Source organism: Macrobrachium nipponense, chromosome 21, assembly GCF_015104395.2.
Source record: "Macrobrachium nipponense isolate FS-2020 chromosome 21, ASM1510439v2, whole genome shotgun sequence".
NCBI lineage: Eukaryota > Metazoa > Arthropoda > Malacostraca > Decapoda > Palaemonidae > Macrobrachium > Macrobrachium nipponense.
Window position 1 is genome coordinate 2,583,180 of NC_087212.1, and position 18,172 is coordinate 2,601,351.

General features: G+C 39.1%; 1 protein-coding gene across 3 annotated transcripts in view; it reads left to right on the top strand.

The window, feature by feature from the left end:
- The window catches only part of LOC135197692 (ras association domain-containing protein 10-like), a 708,795-nt gene that overhangs the window by 678,738 nt on the left and 11,885 nt on the right, over positions 1-18,172 (top strand). The gene's annotated exons all lie outside the window — the stretch shown is intronic.

Here is an 18,172-nt window from a genome sequence, read left to right on the forward strand (position 1 = left end):
AACACTTCTCTAGAGAAAGGTGATAGTAAATGATCACTATTAGAGTTTTCATTATTGAGAAAAGTAGCGTATTTTGCCTTATGTAAAGCTTGTCATGCTGCCATGTATGTACTCAGCAATTCGAAGTGTTGGAAATCTATCTTATCTATCTATCTATATCTATCTATCTATATATATATATATATATATATATATATATATATATAATGTATGTATGTATGTATGTATGTATGTATGTATGTATATTTCTTCAAACTTTAATTTTAGGATACTTATTACTGAAAGTTTTAAATTTTATTAATCTCCGCGTTATTTGTGTGTTTTTTCCTCTCTCTTTTTTCTTAGCTTGGAAATGACCTCTGGGTTATTATTATTATTATTATTATTATTATTATTATTATTCTTATTATTATTATTATTATTATTATTATTATTATTATTATTTATTATTAGCTTGGAAGGACCTCCCGAGACTCTTGTTGGACCTTGAACAGTATAAACAATACATTCTATGGACTAAAAAAAAACTCATTATCTGAAGGAATACAAACTTGACTTCAATGAAACGAATGTCATTTGTCTATAAGCTCAAACTGGCTGCCTTTCATTTTCTTTCTTTAACGTTAATTGCATCAATAACACCGAGAACAAACACCAGTAACCATAAAGGAATAGCATCCATCTCAAACGACCCACATCACCGTCATTCAGCGCTGACTCACCCAGCATCCAAATTTGCGAGTGATGGATGGCCGTTGATAAATCACCATTACGAATTGCTGACATCACCCACCGTCTGCCACGCCCCCCAACCCCCAAAACCCCCCATACCTTGCGATTGTCGGCGGCAGCTGGTGTTGTCCACAGAAGACTGAATCTATTGTGTCCCCTGCTTAGTTCATCAACTCTGTAATTGTTGTTTTGTGGATAATCGGTTTTTTTAAGATTTTGTTCTGCGAAGGGAGGGAGGGAGGGATTACGCATGCGTGTGTTTCGCATTCACTTTCGTGGAGGTATTCGGTTTTCTGTTGCTATTATTGTTTTCGTATCGGCATTCTTGTGATTTTGTTGTGGTTCCATTCATTTATTCAACCGAACATCTTACAAATAATCAAGTCCCATAGAATCCTCAAAACGAATAATTACGGAAATATGTGGGGTCGAGACAATTGAGATGATGCTTCTTTCCAGAGAAAGAGGTATATAATTGGACTGTTAGCTTTTAAAAGTAGATAATGCTGGGATCCAAGTCATAGCATCAATGGTAATGATGGTAAAGTTCCCATCTTTTCATTTTACCAGCCATTTGAGACTCTCTCTCTCTCTCTCTCTCTCTCTCTCTCTCTCTCTCTCTCTCTCTCTCTCTCTCTCAAATTGAGGCTTGTTACGCTGTGTCCATAGATCTCTCTCTGTACATGTCATCCTTATCTTGTCATCGGTCCCTACTCTTATGTATACGTAATCATTAAGCCAAATTTTGTATGGGAATCCGTAAGCTCGTCCTTCTTTGAAATCGACTGGGAGCATAGTCACTACTACTACTACTACTACTACTACTACTACTACTACTGTAAAAGATGACATTCATCTCTAAATACAACAAAAGTAGTAGCAAGCCATTGTACTCGAAAAAAGTATCACCAGAGAGACTAACCATCTTCAGAATTTATTTCTGTTCAACTCATTGTCTCTGCTGGAACGTAATGGCACAGGAAGTGACATGTCGAACGTAAAAAATGAAGAAGGGTTGTATTTGTGGCCAGAATTCATTGGTACTTGGTATCAATTCTCTCTCTCTCTCTCTCTCTCTCTCTCTCGTCTTCTCCCTCTCTCTCTATCTTATCTCTCCTCTCATCTCTCTCTCTCTCTCTGCCGGCAGCAGATGTCTTGTTATTATCAAGCATTTTGAAAATACGAGCAGTGACAAACCATGTTTGTCAGCTGCCAACAATTGATTTCTATCTTTTAGTCTTTTATTTGTTGTACGGTCTGTTATTCATTTTTACGTTTTGTTAGTTATGCTGCCGTTCTTTTTGAGGCTTGTCTGGTTATTAATTAATACTTTCTATCCTCATATCACATGGCTAGTGCGCCGGTAAATTAATTGTTGCTATTTTGGTGTATACTGCGAAAATGCATATCATAGTTATCTAATTCAATCCATTGTTTTCAGTCGGAATGTTGTAGTACATGGTTTGAAAGGAACTGATTGAGAAATTATATATATATATATATATATATATATATATATATATATATATATATATATATATATATATGTATGTATGTATGTGTATATATATATATATATATATATATATATATTATATATATATAATATATATATATATATATATAATTTAAATATCCTCCTCTCGGTTTTATTCTTGTGCAGGATGCAAACGATGTCATTCTTGAAGCAAATACGTTAAAACTGGAGGTTTGGGTCGTTGTAGTAGCTATGATCCTTCTCCCTGAGGCTATTACTCCAAAGGGATAGCCCCGGGTCATTTGTAGTAGCAGCGTAGTAAAATCTGTCATCCCCCCCTCCCCTCCTCCCATTTCAACAGGTCCCCAAAAAACCCCCCCAACCCCCCTCCCCCTTTCCCTTTCCCCGGCTTGCACCTGCTTCTTTGAACCTTCTCTTCGTCTTTCTTCTTCTCTATAATCGTACATTTACCTCTCACTTCCAGCTTCGTGCGTGCCTCTCTCTCTCTCTCTCTCTCTCTCTCTCTCTCTCTCTCTCTCTCTCTCTCGTGCTAACACTCACTCAGGTGTAGTATCGTATTTACTAAGCATAATATTTATATATAAATATTATATCATAGTAATATTGAACGCTCTCTCTCTCTCTCTCTCTCTCTCTCTCTCTCTCTCTCTCTCTCTCTCATTATTCAGCTTTTTACGCTTTTATGTGTCATGTTGATGTATTATTGTATTAACAGCAGCTCAATTTAACTATAACTTATTCTTATTAATACTACAGTAACCCTACTGGTGTTTTTTTTTTATTCATTGCTTAAAAATATTTATATGCAATGTTTTATGTTCTTTTTTTACTGATTATTTCTCCCTTATATTCTCCTTTCTATTCACATTTTCTTGTCTTAGGTGCGTTCCCGTGGTATTTTTTACCGTAGGCTAATTTACCCATCTTCCTTCCCTCTTCATAACTATCATCATCATTCTCTTCTTCTTCTTCTTCTTCTTTTTCTTCTCCATATCTTTAGCCAGCTCGATGGCATCCCCTGATGGCCTAAGATGTGTGTTCTCTTCGCCACAACCATATGTGACTTTGCCCCGAGGCGCAGAAGGAGCACAGGGGGGAAACGTCTCGGGGGGACTTCAGTGTCCCCAGAGCATTTAGGGAGCAGTTCTGCATTTTTACAGATGCAAATGAGCCCAGTTGTAGTTAGCAGCATTCCTCTGTAACTGGGAATTACATGTCTGTATGTGTGTATATACAGCAGCATTCCTCTGTAACTGGGAATTACATGTCTGTATGTGTGTATATAATATATATATATATATATATATATATATATATATATATATATATATATATATATATATATATTATATTATATATATATATATATATATATTATATATATATATATATATATATATATATCTATATCGGAGGACGATAGGATGTTGAATAATGCAAAACTGTTAAATATAGTTACCAAGAAGTTATGGTAGATAAAGCGAAGATCTGTTAGGTTAGTACAGATGGGCCTTAATATCAAGTAAGTGCGTGTGTTGGTTTTATGTGCATAATTTACGTATGAAATCGTCGAGGCTGTGAGACTGTTATACTGAGATTCATTCCTACCGAGGGCTCAAAAGATGACCCTCAATAGACCTGAGAGAGAGAGAGAGAGAGAGGAAAGGAAACCTTCAAAAGCTAGGTGACCGACGTCGATAACCTTTGCCGTTCTAACGCCAGAGCATCGTTAAATTAATCGCTTCTCTCATTTAATTAATAACCGACATCTTTCGATAATTCTTAATTGTTCATCAAGCGCCGTCGATCCGGGACATCAACCTAACGAGGATGCTTCGACCCTTCGACTTTATCTCGGGAGCTTATAAGGATCTGACATCCGGCCGGGGCTCATCTGCATACTAAGTATCGACAGGAGCTGACTACCAGCAGCAGCAGTTGCAGCAGCAGCAGCAGCAACAGCAGAAGTATCAACAACAGCGCCAGCTGTTCATCCCATTATCGTCACAAATGGGACTTCGAATGATTCTTGTGGTTCTTCTACGTGATCTCCTCTCTCTCTCTCTCTCTCTCTCTCTCTCTCTCTCTCTCCTCTCTCTCTCTCTCTCTCTCTCTGTTTCTTAATTTTGTTCGTTCCTCCTTAGTTTTGTCATTTTCTTGTTTTCTCGATTTCTTTATTTCTTTTTTGTAGACTTTTATGAAACTTTAAATTGAGAAAGATATCAGTCACTTGATCATTTGCTTTAATTTAATTTTCCTTTTGAATAGATTTATTTCAGCAACCCTTTATGATCACACACACACACACACACACACACACAGAATAATTTTGTATACTAACCAAGCTCTGCTTCTTGGTAATCTAAAGTTTGTCCAGTTATCTACTTATGGTGAATGTCGCTCCTCATTTAGTTTTTAAAACAAATTTTGTAAAAAAAAATAATTCGGTCAAATAAAGCAGATGATTTGAATGTCTATTGATGGGTTCGTGACTGTACGCCTTGTGACTGGAAACAGGCAGCCATGCCCCCTCCTTAGACTGTTGCAGTAGATTTAACTTCGTAGCGTCACGACAGTCCTTTTCCATCATGTGCCATACCCATGCACGAGTTTGCGGTGGCTTAAAAAGCCTCTGTGATTGCTCGGTTCTCAGAGCTTATGGCTGAACCCAGATTCTTTTGAAGTGCCCATACCAGCAATAGCTTTTCGTGACAGGTTACCCATGCCCCCCCATTAATCTGGTTTGTGCACAGGCTACCATGCCCCGTTTAGCTCGCCCATAACCCCTTCGTGACATTCGCCCATAAATATTAATCGGGTTTAGACTCGAGGCCATTATCGGTGAGGTATGGTGTGGTGTTTGGGTATATGGACCTTGCGTATATACTCTTCGGAGTTCGTCTGGCCATACCGAAGGAATTCCTTTCTGGGAGGAGCTTTACATCACTCGGGACAGGGTAGGCATCACTCTCTAAGGCATTCTTGTCTGCCTCGAGAAGTTCAGGAACCCGAGTTCATGCATTATTTTTTCTTTAAAAGAAGCTTCAAAGCAGTACCTTTACAGTATCTCAAAGAGCTCTCACCTCGTCCATGAGGAGAGATTGTTATACGTCACCTCTAAATTGGGAAAGTTTTTAAATATTGTAATTTTTGTAAGGCTACGAGATCCATTGTTCCGTGCGAATGGCTTCTGGTGTGCGGGAGTGAAGAGTTAACTTAATGAGTTAAAAGTGTGTCTTGAGTAGAAAGAGCTCATACCTCCGTTAACTTTTCAAAAGACCCTGCGCACTCGGCTGTGAAGGCTTATTTGCAAAATCTCAGCCAGTACCTGATGTAATTCCCCAGTGAAATAGACCCTTGGAAGGCAAAGAAATAAGTACTCTTACTCTGTTGGCATTTAGATTTCTTCATAACCCACTTGCACCAGTTCGTTAAGATTTTAGGCAAATTTCAATGATACATCTATGACCTCAGTGCTCAAACCACCTCTTTTATTCGGGGATGATGGCTTAAGTGTTTTAAACTCTCATATCCGAATTCGGAAGAACAAATGTTGCATTTTGATTCAGTCACATGTCACAGTGCTGTAATCAGAGAAATCATTGTTGTCATAACGGTCCCAAAATGAATGATACCTGAGCTCACGTTGTGTAAATGATTTCAAGCTAACTGTCACAGTTCCAATTTATACTTTATGCTCGGCGTCATGCTATCAGGGCACCACCCGTAATCCGGCGTTTTATGTGGGCGTTGTTCAACCCCATTTCTCATCTGATGATTCTTCTCGGGCGAATCTCTGCTTCCCTTGATGGAGAAATGTCAGTCTCTCTCTCTCTCTCTGTCTTTCTCTCAGTATCGGGTTGCGATGTGGATATAACGCGAGCGATGTTATAGGCTTTTCGTTACGGCATGACATGTAACATGACCCCGGACAATTTGGTTTACGGTTTGAGGAACAACCCCATGATGATTGGAAAGCTGTCACCTGAGAGGCCTTTGTGTATCTTCTTGTCGCTTAAAGTGTTATGGATTCATCCCTGGCAGTCCAGTTGATGTTTGGTTTGGTAGGCTGGGCGAAGATGTCTGCGCGTTCGATTTTTGTGTCTGCAACTTTTGCTATATTTCACGAAAATGATTCCGTTGTATGTAGTTATGAATATACAGAATACACTACAGCATATACAGTTGTTTTTGTAGGTTGCTTAATGGAATGATTGTGATGCATAACATTGTAGATCACCTTCATTCATTTAGCTGAAGTAGAAAGTAGAGGCTCTGAAGGTTGAAATATTGAACGTCGAATCTATCTTTCTCCTATGATGATAACATTAGAGGAGGCAAATACATTGTATTAGTCCATACTTTGTAGAAGCAAAAACGCGTTTCACTGTTGATCTACTTTGCATTTTCCATTAAAAAAAATATTAAGTCTCGGTTTCCGGCCATTGGCCATTGTTTTTTCCGTTCTACTCGAAGGCAATCAAAACATATTTATAATTTCCTCTCCCATCACAGAGCCCTCTGCATTAACATTAACTCCGACGATTTGACCCTAATTGTGTGATTCTTTTCCCTTGTAAGAATGCAAATAGCCGGAGATGCCTTATCTCCCCGTATCGTAATGGTGAGAAATAAGAAATTAGAAGTAAAGCACATTCTTTCTCTCTCACATGATGTGGGTGTGAGGGTGAAGCTGCCTATCTGCATTGGGATCTTAATGAGATTTTTACTGGAGTTCTCATTGGCGAATGGTACTGGAGCTTTGTGGCATTTTTGGTTTGGACTTTTTGTCTTGTATGACTGCGAGTGTCTGTAAGTTGCACTGCATTGTCGTTTCTTGCTAAATGTATACGCATTAAACCGAGTTATGGATACAATTTTAATTATATATATTTTATAATATATATATATATATATATTATAAAAAAAAGACTTGAGGGTACACAGATACTAAAGAAAAAAGGCCTTAAAATCCAGGGAGCACCTGGCGAAGAGCATGTACTGTACAGAAGCGCTGTTTATATTATGGAATCTGATGGATATTGGGGTATCCATCATGACTTATCACTTAATACACAAACACGGTAATATATAAATATATTATATATATATATATATATATATATATATATATATATATACACCAATTTATAATATTACGCGTTTGTGTATTAAGTGATAAGTGATGATGGATGTACCCCATATCCATCAGACTTCCATAATATTAAACAGCAGCTTCATGTACAGTACATGCTCTTCGCCAGGTGCTCCCTGGATTTTAAGGCCTTTTTTCTTAGTATCTGTTTCACTCCCTCAGTCTTTTTTTAAACCACTTGTTGTCCTCCATTCTTTTCATTAATCCATTCCTCCACTGGCGCTAACATTACACTTAACATTTCTTCTTATGCCATTTTATACCATGCTAAAAGTTCGCGTCAGTCGCCTCAGCCGTTGTCTTCCTTTTGCATCCAACATCTATAAGCTTCACTCCCATAAAGGATAGTAAGCTCAACAGTCCCTTCATTCCATAGACATTCTAAATCTTTCCCCAGACTTTTTGTACAGCCCCTGCCACCTTTCATGCTTCACTAATCAGTGACATCACTTCTCTTGTCGTCCCATCATATGTTTTATTTACTCTTAGTACTTATGCAAATCGATCAGCGGATCTACGCAACTAGGAACGGAAGGGTGAACTCCGAAAGATGTCAGATGTGAAGGGCGTGAAGCTTGCAGCTTCATACCATACTTTTACCCTGTATATATATTGTTCTTATACCTATGTAAACTATTGCTTATAAGTTCAGGGCGTAAATTTGGATAATTATTGATAGAAATGCCTAGTTTTCTTCGTGATGGTTGTATGGGAACTTTGTACAAACTAATAAATATGGAATACTTTATATTATGGGCTAAAGTTTTGTCGCTTCCCATATAAGTAATCGCGATTGTTATTATTTCATTTTGGCCCCAAGTTATAAACTATAATTAAGGAGAGAGAGAGAGAGAGAGAGAGAGAGAGAGAGAGAGAGAGAGAGAGAGAGAGAGAGAGAGAGAGAGAGAGAGAGAGAGAGAGGTCTGATTTGATGATTTTCCCTCGACTATGAAATATACTTAATTTATTATAACACAGTAGAAGACGCCATCTTATATTAAATTTTGAAAGAGAAGTCCTCAATAGAATCTATAAATTCTTACTGAAAATGTCTGTCTCGCTCTCAAAAGCAGCTTCATTACGTGGAAGTATTCCAGGTTTGGTGAGTGTAGTTCTCACGAGTGAGAGAGTACATTTAATGTGATTATGGGGGTAAACACCTCTTCCTCTAGCACCCCCCACCCACTCCTTCCCCCACCTTCCCCGCCCACCCTGCCCTCCCTCCCCTTCTTCCTACCAAGTGCAAATCCTCAAAATGAGTCTCCCCCTTCCCTTCCCCCGTCAACGCCTCTTTCCGATGTCTGGCCGTGGCTTCGACTTCGTCCGACTCTTTCCGATGTTTCTCTCGTGACTTTGGCTTCGTCCTATAGATAGCTAGAGAGGGGTAGATATAAATGTAGTTACCTGTTTTAAGAGTGATAGAGAAGAGAGAGAGAGAAGAGAGAGAGAGAGAGAGAGAGAGAGAGGATTGCCACAAATAGAAAGGATAACAAATGATCTTTACTCTATTTAATCCTTTCATGGAAAGCTTCTGTTTATATACGGTACATACCCACCACACGGGCTTCATAGTTCCACTCCAACAACTCTTTTTACGTCGACTGAAAGTAAACTGGCGTCACGGAAGCAAAGGTCATAGACACCGCAGGTTAAGGGATCATTCGCAGATCCTGTCAGTGGGGACGAGACGGGAGGTTTTTTTTTTTTTTTTTTTTTTTTTTTTTGTTTTTTTTTTTTTTTTTTTTTTTTTTTTTTTTTTTTTTTTTTACGTGTTCCTTTAATTCAATTCCTGTGCACCAGGGACAGTAGCCGGAATATGAGGTTGAAGGTGCGACAGGTGGGAGGTGGGGGTGGGGGGTTGGTGGGGGGGTTAGGACCAGGTAATAGGATGGGGGGAATGGGGTTCAGTCGCTGGGGGTGGGTTTTTTTTCGGGGGGTTGGTTGAAGTCTCCTGGATTTCCGGTCGTGTGGGCGATATGAAGATCATCATCAGTCTTACTTCACTTTCGATTCGGATGGGAACGCTACGGCCTCTCTCTCTCTCTCTCTCTCTCTCTCTCTCTCTCTCTCTCTCTCTCTCTCTCTCATCGACGCTTCTTACCTTGTTTAATGAATGCTATTGTCTTTCATGGTAGTTTATTTGTTATCAGCAGTAATGTTTATCTTTTTATTTTTATGGAGAATCTAAACAAACACAATGTTAAGCTGTATGTTTAGGTTTATCTGTGTTCGGATCTTCGCTTCCATCGCTCTGGTGCGTTCATTTTGCTCGCAATTTCACATAAGAATAACCACAATTCATTTCCTTTGTTTCGCGTCTTCATCGTTTTCTCCTAAATCAGTTACTTATACCATTTCGTTACTTGCTATTCCATTGTTTGTTCTGCTCTTATATCCAGTTTTCACCCATCTTTACGCGAGTTTTACTCTCTTTGTTTTTACCCCTTCGGCGTTTTTGTGTTTTGTATTTTCTCCCTCCGGGGCTCTCTGTTACTCCCTCTGCGTGGGAATTCTCGTATGATTTAAATTATGTGCATGTTCGGGTTTGGTGGAGCATCGACCACGTGTTTCCCGTGGAACCAGTTCTCATCCTCGTTTTTAACGAGTCCTTGCACTTTCTTCCTTCTGGTTAACTCGCTTCTCTTTCTCCTCCTCCTCCTCCTCCTCCTCCTCCTTCTTCTTCTTCTTCTTCTCTTCTTCTTCTTCTTCTTCTCATTAGCTGTGGTCGAAGTATCCTGGAGTCTCAAGGAAGTTACATGCTTGTAGAATGTTTTCCAGGACGAGTATTTTTTTCTTCAGAATTTGATATATATTTTATTACATATATCATACATTCTTCTCTCTAGTACTTAATATATTATGTTAAGTTTGCATATGTTTTATGAAGCTTGTATTTTATTTATTTAATAAAATATACTTAATGTTTTACCATTGCATATGAAATGCAGTCTTGGGTGGTTTTTGTATTGCCTCAGAAAACGATCTGGTTTTGATGTTCTCACGTAATGGAACTGCATTTATTTCCGTTTCAAATTGAGTTACCACAATATAATTCCAGCACTTTCAGTCACTGATTATTTGATGATTTTCTCCCTCAATTAGTTAATTTCCCCAAAAACATCCACTTCCCAACAACAGCCATTCTCTTTTTACTGCAATTAATAGTCCATATGAATTCTCTCACAGTTACCCGTCATTTCACATTCCGTCCATTTCGACCTCTTGGAATTCCTAGGGCTTTCGTCCATTTACTTTCACCTGCTTTTACTAGCCCCTGCTCATTGACTTGAATTAATGAGGTTACAGTTCGTACGTCTTCATTCAGCAGACGTAGTCAGTCCTCTCTCTTTCATATACATACACGCGGCTTCTTTATTCTTTCGCAGTCTTTGTTTTGTACTGTATTTTATTGCTCCTTTTTGCATTGCCTGTAAATTTTCGTTGTTATTTGATTTTTTTTTATGATGTCCCTTGATTACATATGTTGGACGTCCCCTTCTGTTATACAGTCCTATATAGGCCTTGCCACTATAGTTAAGGTTTCTGTCATTACATCCCTTGTACTGTATTGTGTACACTACAGTAATCCCTATAAGCTCATCTCATTAGTTCTTTAACTTCCGTGCATACTTATAGTTACACATTTTATATTCACTGGGAAGTTCTCCGTCATGGGACATATCTACATTACGTGCATTCTCTTCCTTGACAAATTCAGAGCATTATCAGCTGCTAGTATCCATATCTGCCAGGTGTTGGATTCATTTTGGGTCCCAGTTAAGACAGACTCTCTCTCTCTCTCTCTCTCTCTCTCTCTCTCTCTCTCTCTCTCTCTCTCTCTCTCTCTCTCTCTCTCTCTCTCTCATAAATTATCATTTGAAAATAGTTTGGAGATAGGTACCAGTAGTGGGACGTTTCGTAGTTTCAGATATTCCTTTGTTACATTCCGGAAATACATTTATGTAGAAGCAGTTTTACAATATGAAAATTAAGCAACATGTGGTATCCATTTCCCGATTTCAAAAACCTAAACGAATAGACATGTTCAATGAATATGAAGAAATTGGGTTCGTGAGCGAGGCTACTTGCCGCCGGAAATGATTTCCATAATTTCAGGCTGTTGAATTTATCGCAAGATCAGATCCTGGTTTGGTGGGTTAAAGGGCTCACCTAGATTTGGAGTGTATGAGTTCATATTCCTCAGTGTTTCTCGGAAATTTGCTTGATTTGTTTTTTCTTGAAAATTTACTCAACTTGTGTTTTATTGTCTTGGAAGTTCGTGGATCATTTTGTTGATTTGGTGAACTATTGACTTATATTTTTTGAAATTGGATTCAACATAGTTTAACCTAAACACGTTCCTAGTTTATTTATGTACTTGAAAATTGACTGAATAACCTATATAGTTTCTTGAAAATTCTTTGACTTCGTATTTTTTTCTTAACTTTATTTAATATTTTTACTCAAGGTTTATTAGCCACATCTTGAGAGTTTTCAGTTGTTATTTATCACTCTATAGTTTTAAAAATCTTTCCAGAATTTCCGCTTATTACGTTCCGGGATGATGTATGCCTCCTGAAATGAATGAGGCAATTTCCTCTTGTTTGAGCAATATCCTTGAACCTCGATGGCTCTGGGAAATAGCGTCCAATGCGGTTTGGAAAAAAAGGAATACAGGTTTAGTCACGGTGCTTGGTTTGTCAGGAGTGACAGAAAGTTCTTTTTACTGACGGATGAGAAGGTATTCGGCAAAATTAGTATTGGAATGTGGCAGCAAACTAGTAAGCTAGAAGTTGCTGAAAAATTTTCAGTTGATGTTTTCGTTGTTGCATCATTAAAGCTGATATAGAAATCGTACTGTAAGAGCACGAGGGAAGTTCGGAGATACTCCTTTTATAGCAGTCAAGATCCGTGGAACTTGATGATATTTCGGAAGAAAGTCGCAGAATCGTCGTTTTGCAACCATTGTCCCGGCCGAGAAGGTAACTAACCCCATTTGCATACCTCCCCATAACTATGCTCTGGTTTGCTGCTGAGCGGTTTTATAAAGGAGAGCTTTTGATGCTAAAGGCCACTTACTACACCACTTACAGATACCGGGTCTTCTTCCTTGGGGTCCTTCCTTCCCCTTCCTACCCTCCCCTACCCACCCACGCCCCCTTCCTTCGCGTATACCGGTCCCGGTGATGTCTGTCCTGATATCGACGTCTCGGACCGGTTAAATGGCGGGTTGAGGAATGGGGTTGGGGAATGGAGTATTAGTAGTAGTAGTAGTAGTAGTAGGGGATTAGAAGGCGCATCCTCGGTCGTCTTCTAGGACAACCAACCCAACCACACCCCTTCCCGTTTTTTACTCTTCCCCCCCACTCCACCCGTCTCGTTCCCCTGCCCCTGCCCCTACTGCTTCTTCAACTACACTTTAAACCGTTTTTGTGTTTATTTTGTATACTTGATTATGATATATATATATAGTATATCTAATATTAATATATATATATATATATATATATTATATATTGTAATGAGAAACTGAGCTTTAGTAAATGCATAAAAAACAATAGATTTTAACCCTCACAATATCCTTGCTGCCTTGTTTACAATACTTTGCGCACACCACTGGGTTACTCCAGTTCTCTCAGGCCCCAGCTACCAGATTTGTTTTTTCCCCAAAAAACTTATCCTAGAGGTCCTTGCCTCTACCGAAGGAGGTTCCCCTACCCTCTAAACGTCTCCCCTCCCTCCCTGATACCCTAATCCTCCTTATCCCCGTCCCCCATACTGGCCCTTACCCCAAAACTCTTGACTTGTATATCGAAGAGGATTTAATTGCTTGTGTGATAATGACCTCGAGATCTTATGCATGAATGGTATCGGCGTTGTATTTTGTGGCTAATGCGTAGCCATAGATGGGGTTTTAAAGGAGAGAGAGAGAGAGAGAGAGAGAGAGAGAGAGAGAGAGAGAGAGAGAGAGAGAATCTACTATAACGGATATGCGTTCTTGAATTCAATGGGAGTGTCTCATTATTGACCCAAGTCTCGTTTAGAGCGAAGATTACCGGAAGTGAAATGGTGACACCAGTGTTGCTGTAAGAGTACTTGAATGTTTTCTGTGGTGAATGTTCCTTTGTTAATCAAATCTATTGTCTTTTTGTTTGCAAAAGGAATTGGCAGTAGGGGCGGATTCACGTACTGTTGAAATCTTGGGGTGTCTGCGGTGAAAATGGCTGTGCGGCATCCGTAGGGTCTTTTGTTTGGTAGTTTTATTCATACATTTATTTGTTAATACAATGACTTACTCAGTTAACCCATACAGCTCTGTTCTCTCAGAAAATGTCACTCAAATACCACATAAACATTTGCGCTTTGATGTGTATTACAATTTCATTCATAAAATAGTTTGATTACAAAGTTTATTGGTGTTATTTTATGTATGCCTGTTTTTATTCATAAAATAGTTTGATTACAAAGTTTATTGGTGTTATTTTATGTACTGCCTTGTTTTTATCATATGTTTTTCTTTGCTAATTTTCTTTTTATTAGCGTATCCATTAACTCTTTACTTCCATCTACCGTATTGGGCTGAGTTTCCTACTGAAGCCTTTTGGCTTTTAGTATTCTGCTTTTCGAACAAGTTTGCGAATTGATATAATTTGACAAGTTAGTTTTACAACACTTTTGAAAAGGTGTCATTTTCGTCGCATTGGTTTTCATGTAAGGCAATATTTTATCATGCATTATGCCCGAAGAGTTCACATTCCGTTGTTGTTAGTTATTTTTAATATTATTACACACCTTTTTCGATATATTTTTACCTTGGAATTACGCTTGACCACCAGCTACTGTCTCAAGATAAAAGTTTTTTAGCGCGGAAGTGACATTCCCCCGGCGCTACTCAAAAAAAACCATATTGCGTTACAGAAATGCTCCGTCATGCTATTGCAGAGCGCAGTTGCTTTTGACGGGGTGATCGGTACTACTAGAGTGGCGTGTGACCGGTGTACTTTCACCGGGGTTAGTTGCATAGTACCTCCTTGTCGCATGCCTCCCCCGAGGGCACGATTGCGGGCCACAGGGAAGCCGATTGCGTAATTTCCCAAGTTGTGGGGTTGCTTGCTTGGGGTATGAGAGAGAGAGAGAGAGAGAGAGAGAGAGAGAGAGAGAGAGAGAGAGAGAGAGAGAGAGAGAGAGAGAGAGATATCCCAACTTTCCATCTGTATGCCTGTGTTGCGAAACTTCGGAGGATGCAGGGTGTAATAGATTACTAAGTAATCTTGTGTCATCTCGTCAGTCCTTTGGTGATGCAACTTTGAGCTTTCTCGGCTATTTCAGTAGATTGTTTAATAAATGGGAATGTGTGTAATCTTCATGGTATGTAATACAACAATCAATCATTATATATCAGCATGAAAAAAAAACTGCTACGATACCGTACAATAACGGTCCATAGCCTTCACATTGTTGCTCACGTGTTCGGATCCGTTTCTCCTCGAGTTATATTGACCCCATTTAAAGATTCCTTATCTGATAAAAAAAAAATATCCAATTTTCTCTTTATCTGTACAATCTCGGACGCCCCCTGACCACCCCCCCCCCCAGCCCCCCCCCCCTCTCTCTCTCTCTCTCTCTCTCTCTCTCTCTCTCTCTCTCTCTCTCTCTCTCTCTCACCAAAAATCCAGGCATTTCAGTGTCCTTTCTCGTTCGATCAAGGACCGTACGTATTGCCCGTGAGGTAAAAGCTTTTAGTTTCGGCCATCCGTTACTCGCTCGTTTTTTTATTTTTATTTTTTTTTTTAAATCCTCGTGTTATCTTTTTTCTCCGACACATGTACTACAGATGGTCGAGATAGACACGGGGCCGAAATCGGGAGAGGTGGCGGTGGGGTTTTATCAGCTGACATCTCGAAAAAGACCAGGTGTTTTGTTGTCGCTGTCGGCGCTGTAGCCATCGCCGGCCAGGTAAAGCCAGCCGATGTCTAAAGTGGGCCTCCGTCGAGGAAATATAAGGATACCGAGGGTTTTATTTTCGTCTATTATTCTTTTATTTATTTTTATCTGTCAGTTTCTTTTTATCCTTTCAGTTTTCCGTTAGTGAAAAAAAAAGCCCAAAATATCTTGAAGTTATGATAAAGTCTGTCTGAATTTATCCGGGAATATTATAAGCTATCAGCAATATTGTTTTGTACTATATTTGTATGTTTATGAATAGGAAATGATATTAACACGAAATTATCGAACCTCTCTCTCTCTCTCTCTCTCTCCTCTCTCTCTCTCTCTCTCTCTCATTAATATGATGTATTGCAAACATTTGTATGTGGTGATAACAAAATCAATTCTGTATCACTTCCACTCTCCCTCAGAAATATGATGTAAACATTTTGTATGTGAAGAGATGAGCACTGTATCACTTGATACAAAGCAATCTCTCTCTCTCTCTCTCTCTCTCTCTCTCTCTCTCTCTCTCTCTCTCTCTCTCTCTCTCTCTCTCTCCAACCACCCGTTTCCCATCCCGCCGATGTATCCTCGTTTGTTGTTCGCCTAATGCATTTGAGTTGTTGTGCCGGCTTGTTCTCTGTAGAGGCTTGAGTGTTTTATCGAGTAGAGAGAGAGAGAGAGAGAGAGAGAGGTGACCGGTCTCTCTCTCTCTCTCTCTCTCTCTCTCTCTTCCCTGTCCTGGGCGCCTGAGTGAGGCCTAGAAAAAAAAAGGGTAAAGAGATTTGAAGATCAGGATCCCAGAAAAGAAGAAGAATGGTTTCGATTGTTATACAAATGTATCTCTCTCTCTCTCTCTCTCTCTCTCTCTCTCTCTCTCTCTCTCTTTGTGATGGTCAGTTTCCAGCTCCTAATGATCCTTTTTGCTGTTCCGACAGGGAGCTGTCGATAACCACCGATTCATAATGGTTTTAGATGACGTGAAAAGCAGAATTTCTCTCTCTCTCTCTCTCTCTCTCTCTCTCTCTCTCTCTCTCTCTCTCTCAGATCCCTTTTAATAGCCAACGAGTTCCCTTGTTACTACCGGTGTTAAAACTGGTTTTTTGAGTATATACAAAGAATCCGTGTATATGGGGAGACTTATAAAAAGATGTTTATGAGTGTGTTGCTAACTTCAACAGTAATGCAAATGATTACAATCACGTTGTGCAGTGCTTTTTGACATACTTGAGAAAGTGCATTCGAAATCAACTGAGGAGATCTGCTTTTCTAAATTCTTCAAAGTACATGACACAGACTACGACTACCTCATTACATATGTGATTTTCCCAGTTTTCTGCTTGTGCGCTTACGAATACACACACACACACACACACACACACACACACACACACACACACACACACACACACGAAGTGCGAGGTGGCTGGCGTGAAAGAAGTACGGTATTGGAAAGGAATATCTTTGATATCCAGGAGACTGAGTTGAATGTTAGAGGGAGGCAAATCGCTCAGTTTCTGTGGGTGTTACAGCATGTTGCTGCTCACCATTGTTATATAGTTACAAGAAGCAGCCGATGTTGTGAAAGTTTTCCTCACATGGGTTTCATCCGCTATTCACCAGTTTAAATATGATTGTTGCGTTTTAACCAGCCTTCTGTAAATTTCACGCTTCATATCAAGTCCAAAATATAGATGATTCTAAATTCTGTAAGGTGAAGGAAGATGACATTATTGACACAAAATGATTCCCAATACCTTTTCTGGAATTACTTGAGGTAAAAGCCTTGTGGTTAAGCAAAATTTATTTGTCTTTACCGGCATCTCTCTCTCTCCCATGTCTTCTAGTTGGGTTTTCCTCTGTACACAAAGAACCGAATGATGACACCGATCTTATATTCGGAGCATTCCGCCTCTGAGTTTCCCAGCCCTCTTTGAATGAAATTGAAGCATTTTGTAGCTTTTAACGCCAATTTTCACACAATCTTCTTAAAAACGTGGTTTCTCTTAGATAGCACGGCACACTTTTCCCACCTTTTCTGTACATCCAATGAAAACCCACGTACTTTTCCTGTATTGCATTTTTCCGCCCACCTGATTAAAATAACCGCATAGTTTTTCCTCCCGTCTTTCTTACCACGCCTGATTAGAGCTATCTCCCGACTTTACTTGTCTCATTCTGTGTATTTTCCAGCCCCGTCATTAAGAGCTCTTGTCTGCCTCTTTCCATTGTCAAAGAAGGTACGGCCAATATTTCCCTCCATTGTTAAGCTCATTCCGCGCTTAAATACCCGTCCGCTTTGTAGGGTAACCACTTTTATGTAAAAAGTTCTTCTCATTCTTTATTCTTCTTTTTTTGTAATAAGTTACTTTTATATCCGGTTTTCTTTCCGCTTTCCCGTCTCTCTTTTTTTATTTATTTTTTTTAAATCCCCATCGGTGTCTTCTTGCCTGACCTTGGAGGGAGGGATCGTTCTACATGCAGGATATGATTAAGATTGTATGCTCGTATTGTACTGATAAACGACTCAATCACGAGGATTTTTAGTATATATATATATATATATATATATATATATATAATATATTATATATATATATATATATATATATATATACACACACACACACACACATACACATATACTGTATATATAAACACGAAATTTATAACATTTTATTGGGAAGTGGAAAATGGTTGGGGAATTTGAATTGAAATAAAATATTGTTTTGAATTTTTTTTTTTTAACAAATACTACTACGATCGCTGCTGATATTGTCGTTGTTGATATTAGTAAATGATATCGTTTGATACATTCTGTTACGAGAAGAAAAAATTCCCCCCCCCCCCCCCCCCTT